General features: G+C 37.2%; 1 pseudogene; it reads left to right on the forward strand.

The window, feature by feature from the left end:
• Positions 1-451: 451 nt before the first annotated feature.
• LOC119509693 lies at positions 452-551 on the forward strand (annotated as a pseudogene).
• Positions 552-5,917: the final 5,366 nt, after the last annotated feature.

The raw sequence follows: 5,917 nt of genomic DNA on the forward strand, positions 1-5,917 counted from the left end.
TTCTTCCCATATTAGGTCTGCTGTCATGAAGCTGTCCTGTCATTTACAATGAATTCATATTTTCTCATAACAGAGATTTTAAAATTTAAAAGCGTATATTTAATAAAATCTTTCTCATCAATGAAGCATATATATTTGTTTGAAGAGTCTACAGATAATCTAAATTCAGCATAGAATGATTTTAAATATTGAGGGCATTCTGTTATCATCTCTCAAAGCACTACTCTACTTTTCTTCTTTATAGTGCTTAGCATATCTTTTTTGTTACATATTTATTAAAGTTGGGTTTTTGTTTATTGATTCTCCTGCCAAGTCAGACCTTATGCTACATCTGAGCAGGGTCATGTGTATTTTGGTCTGGATCCAGAGCCAGTCGTTTCCAGGTACACATCAGATAATAAATAACTGTTGAGTGAATAAAATGAATGTTTTCAAAATCGATAATTGGCGTTTGCTTCAGCAGCATACATACTAAAATTAGAATGATACAGAGAAGATTAGCATGGCCCCTGCACAAGGATGACATCCAAATTGTGATTTTTCATGATTTTTCTATAAACTTACAACTTCTCTAATCAAAAAATTGAAAATCATAGCCAATGCTTAGTCATAAAGTTGTAATTTTTCCTCTAAATTCATGACTCTAAGGGTTTTTCAGGGTATCAAAAACAAAGAGATCCAGTGGCTTATTGGGTAGAGTTTGGGCTTGGGAGGCAGGTAGTCAAGAGTTTTAATTCCACTTCTGTTGTTTCTTTGATACAGATACTTTATTGAACTACTCTCCGTCTCAGTTTATTCATCTCATGAAATTTTTCTAGGCAAATAGACTATAAATGACAATTAGATAAATAGGAATATCCCCCAAACTCAGAGGTTAATAAAAATAAAAGCAGTGAAAAGAAGCACCAGAATTTTGCTGATTATAAGACCTCTAGCAAGATCTTTCTCATACCAGCTGCTCTTTACTCACAAAATCATTTTTCGTGTTCAATTGCAACCCAACTAGCTCAGAATTTCAGAATCCGTAGATAAGCTATAGATACTCACAGAGTGTTCAAATTCTTGAGTTTCTTAAAGGCGCTCTCTGGAATTTCTCCTATTCTGTTAAACCTCAAGTCCCTGAGGACATAAAAAAGGAACAAAAAAGATTACAACATGTCAGTTCTGTCATTATTCTCAGAAGCTTGAAAGTTTATTCTCCTTTTATAACCAAACATACAGCACTAAAGGAATAAATATAATTAAGCTAGAATCACCAATGCACTAGTGTTTGTAATATACTAACATTAGGTAGGTTCATTGTTTACAGCAGATTATGCATATCTGGTACCATATACTCAGCCAAAGACTCCAGACAAGTATAACTAGCGTTAAAGACACTCTTCTAAACATTAAAGACAATTACACCATTTGCTTTAGGCTGTATCTGGATGACACCAAAACAAATTCTATAGATAGCAAGGTGTCAATTGACTATATTTAGTTTGAAAAATGATATAGTTGCCATCTATCAGCTCAACATAGCACCATTGCTTAAATTTAGCCTTAAGTTCCTAATTAGCTAACTTTTCTCTCATCACTCAGGAATACAATAAATTTACAAGGAGGTACTAAAGCAAGTCAACAAAACAATTAGCTTGAGGGATAAGTTTCCCCACAGACATCATACTATTATATCAATTAATGTATTACTTTATTCAGCATATAAATTATTGAATGCCCATGGCATGCACCATGTAATGTTAAGTTGTGGGGATTACAAAGAGCCCAATGTGGTCCCTGCTTCTGAGTACACATAGTTGAGCGGGAGGTGACAAGCAAACAAATCATTGTAGCATGGGTTGATATAGTATTAGTGCTACAACAGAAGAGCAAACAACGTGATACGGGCTTGTGGAAGATGTAGCTATTAATCTGCCAAATGCCCTCTATCAATGGGACAACCAGCCCACCCCAACTCATGTGATGATGGTGGAGATGTCAATCATCAGCCTCTCCCGGTCCCCAGCAAGGTGACTGATGCCTCACCAAGGACCTGGTCTCCTTGACATGTTTCTTCCATGAGGAACGACAACCCAAGTAAGACCAACTGGGGACATCTGTATTGATATGGCTACTAAATAAGAGTGAGTTGTGTTCCTTGTCTAGGGGCTAAGCTCTAAGGAAAATCAGCATCTAGGGCTACTGGTGGGCATCTTGCCCAAATTTAAAGAGGCATCTTGAGAATAAAAGCCAAAGAGAGAAAAACAGGGCTAAAATAGGGAAAAAGAGACAGAGACCTAAACCCAGCTGTGCTTGAGACCAAAGTTTGCCCCTTGTCTTTTCCAAGACATTGGGGCAATAAACTGTCACTTTTGCTAAGCTAATCTGAGATGAATTTCTATCAGTAATTCAGGGAGCATAGAAGAAAGGTGAAATAATCTGCTCAGAAATGTGAGACCCAAAGAGAACCACATCAGGACAAGTTTATAGTGTATTAGATTGTCAGTAAAAAATAAAATAAAATAAACTCTAGTTTCTTTCAATTAATTTCATCTCAAAATAAAAATCCTCACTACCATATAGATTTTCTTAGAATAACTTGATTCACAAATCTTTACAATATTGCCTTAAAAATCCTATCTATCATTTTAAATTACTCTCGAGTTCACTTTGTCATATCTGCACAATTTAATAGAGCTGTTATTTCCAATTAAAATCACTAAAAATTCATTGTGACTCTATCCAATTGTTGGATGGAAAGCTTGGTGCACTGCTTAAAACGTCATGCATTGTTACCTGGTGTAGCCAGACTATATTTTTAAAGGAAAATTTTTAAGTTACATCAGATTACCTACAAACATAAGAACATGGAGTTATATACACCCAAATATTCTGGAACCATTGGTTTTCCCCAAAAACTGAAGCTTTAAGTTGATACAGAAGGAAGTTTCCTCCCACATCAAACTATTTAAATCTTAATAATCACCCCAAATAAGATTCCAACAATAACAGGAAAAGGAAGCAGATATTAAAGGATAAATAATTTCCCTTCTTTTAGGCTTTGAAATTTTTGAAAAATTCAGAAAAGTACAAATGAGAAAACACTAGTAATTCTTATTGTCCACATTCAGAACTAACTACTGTTTATGCCTTGATATAGTTGCTTCTACTTGTAATTCTACACATATCCTCTTTATTACACAAATGATATATAAAAACATATACAGTAAAAGTCTTCTTTAATAATCCCCTTAATTTTAGCTGCCTCCCCTCTCCAGGAGTGACTATGTTTATGAATTTGGTACCCCTGTTTGGAAATACACATACATGAATGTGAATAAATATAAAATAAGATATGTTTATAAATATGAAAATAAATTGATAGATAAGTATAAAATATTTAGTGAGTTTTTAGTTTGCAAAATTGGTGTCAAACTCTTTTGCTCCACTATTACATCTTTTCTTGCTCATTCCTTGGTAACACGTAAAGATCTAAGTATCCTTAACACTTCTCCAGGACTCCACCATGCAAATGGACCACTGTTCATTTATCCAATCCCTTCCTGGCAGACGCTGGTTTTTTCCAACTTTCTGCAACATTATTTACAAATGACAGGGCAATAAACAGGCATACATGAAGAAATGGTTCTCTGGAGTAAATATATAGAATTACGGGTGCTAGTTCATAGCTGTCCTAGTTTGACAGGGCTGCTGTAACAGCTACCACTGACTAGGGGCTTAAACAACAGGAATTCATTGTCTCACAGTCTGAGAGGCTAGAAGTCCCGGATCTAGGTGTGGGGGGCTGTGCCTTCTCTGAAGTCTACAGTGCCCTGGTAGCTCAGGCTCTGCCTCGGTCACATGGCCATCTGTCTCTTACGTCTCCTGCTCCTACTGTGCCCAGTTTCCTTTGCTTATAAGGTCCCAGCCACACTGGACTAAGGCCTACCCTAATTCAGTGTGACCTCATCTTAGTCAACTCTCTGAAGATCCTATTTGCAAATGAGCTCACACCCACAGGACCGGGGTTTAGGACTTGAACATGTCTTCTTGGAGACATGAGTCAATCTCCAACCACAGAGTAGACACCTTTTCAGTTTTACAAAATGAAGCCTGTTCTCCCTGAGGAGGCAAAGCCACGAGTCTCTTCTGAGAAGCAGAAGTGCAGCTGGACAGACACATATTTCCTCCAGACGGACTCAAATTCCAGTACTGTGCATTCCGGTGAACCAAAATGCAAATTGCAAAGTAATTTTTAACTTGATACATCACAGCAGTGCTGTTAGTAACAAAATAACGTGAAAAGATGCCTGAACTAATCACCAAATTGCAAATTCAAACTTTTCACTGGATTGATTGGAAAGTCAAGATGCTATGCGAGTTCCTTATCAGAATTCCCTCCTTTTCTTCATGAGGAAGCAAAAGTAAGCTCTCCTGCCCCAAGAACGGTGTCTTGTTTCCACTTTGGTGGCTGAGGCACAGTCTCCACTGTCCCTAAGGTCACTCAGTGGACGGTGACATGAACTGCCCATGGACCCCATCCTGATGGGCCTGTTCTCCCTGAGGAGGCAAAGCCACAAGTCTCTTCCTGAGAAGCAGAAGTGCAGCTGGACAGACACATATTTCCTCCAGATGGACTCAAATTCCAGCACTGTGCATTCCAGTGAACCAAAATTAATACATCAAACCTTGGTTATCTTTGGCTAGTATATTCTACCACATAAACTTTTATAGCTAAGAACATTACAAAGGAATTCTGGAAAAACTTATCCATTCATAATTGTAATCCCTGCAGTTTATAATTACATACAGGGCATGGTACAATGCATTACCTGTGATAGGGTAAATTAACTCATATAATTACACTGAAAACAGGGAAAATATTTTTCTCAAATACTTTGAATTCAAATGACCACCAAATATGGATCATGCTACTTTCTGTGTAAATAAATTTACCCAAAAATATAATTCATCTTCCCATCTGCCTCTCTGTTTTTAAGATGCATCATTAGTAATTTCATTTATAAAAATGTTGTCACTTGCACATAATATCCCTTAGCATAAATGTAGAATTATATTTTCATTGTTTATGTAAATAGAATGAAAACTGAATTGGTATATCCTTCACAACTTATCCTATTAAGATATATGTAATATTGATGAAATAATATTAATAATAACCATGTTTTAAAACAATTTTCATTTTATCCATTGTTCATGGAACACAATCTAGAAGCAATTCAAGTAATTTCACCAAGATAAAAGTAGAGCACATGGAGCTTACTAGTAGTGGTTACACGAGAGTTATCTGTGTCTCTCTGTCTCCCCTACCTCAGTGCACGCGCGCGCGCACACACACACACACACATACACACACACACACCAGTCCCTGCTGTTGAAGCTGGGGAAAGAAAGTTTAAAGCTCTTTTCCGGAGCAGTTTAGAATCTATGTTTCCAAACACTAAGAGATGTGTTTTCAGCTTGAACTCAGCCCACAACATCCTTGTGCCAAGAGCTTTTAAATGTCTTCCCATTGTACACAAGTCAGAAAATAGAGCACGGGGGGAGAATAGCATGTACCAGCCCCAAAGTAACCACTGTAACTCCTGAGAGCTCCATTTAGCTCCTTGACTACAGACACAGCCCCTTAAGCATGCCCCCCCCCCCAGTGTGTTTCATACGGTCATGCTGCTGAAATGTGCAGAAATGGACAGAGAAAATCTCACAGAAGAATAGAGGGGCCCAGGCCTTGTCCTTGTTCCGAAGGTCCCAGTATGTCTTAAGAATGACAAATTTTAGGGCAATTTTATGTTAACATTAAACCAAGGGGTATTCACTATACAAAATAGACTACTGTCTAGAATGTACAATTTGCAAAACAATCACAGAATTCATTTTAAAGATTATTTAAATGAGACGCAGTCTGGGGGCACAG

Source organism: Choloepus didactylus, chromosome 14, assembly GCF_015220235.1.
Source record: "Choloepus didactylus isolate mChoDid1 chromosome 14, mChoDid1.pri, whole genome shotgun sequence".
NCBI classification, from domain to species: domain Eukaryota; kingdom Metazoa; phylum Chordata; class Mammalia; order Pilosa; family Megalonychidae; genus Choloepus; species Choloepus didactylus.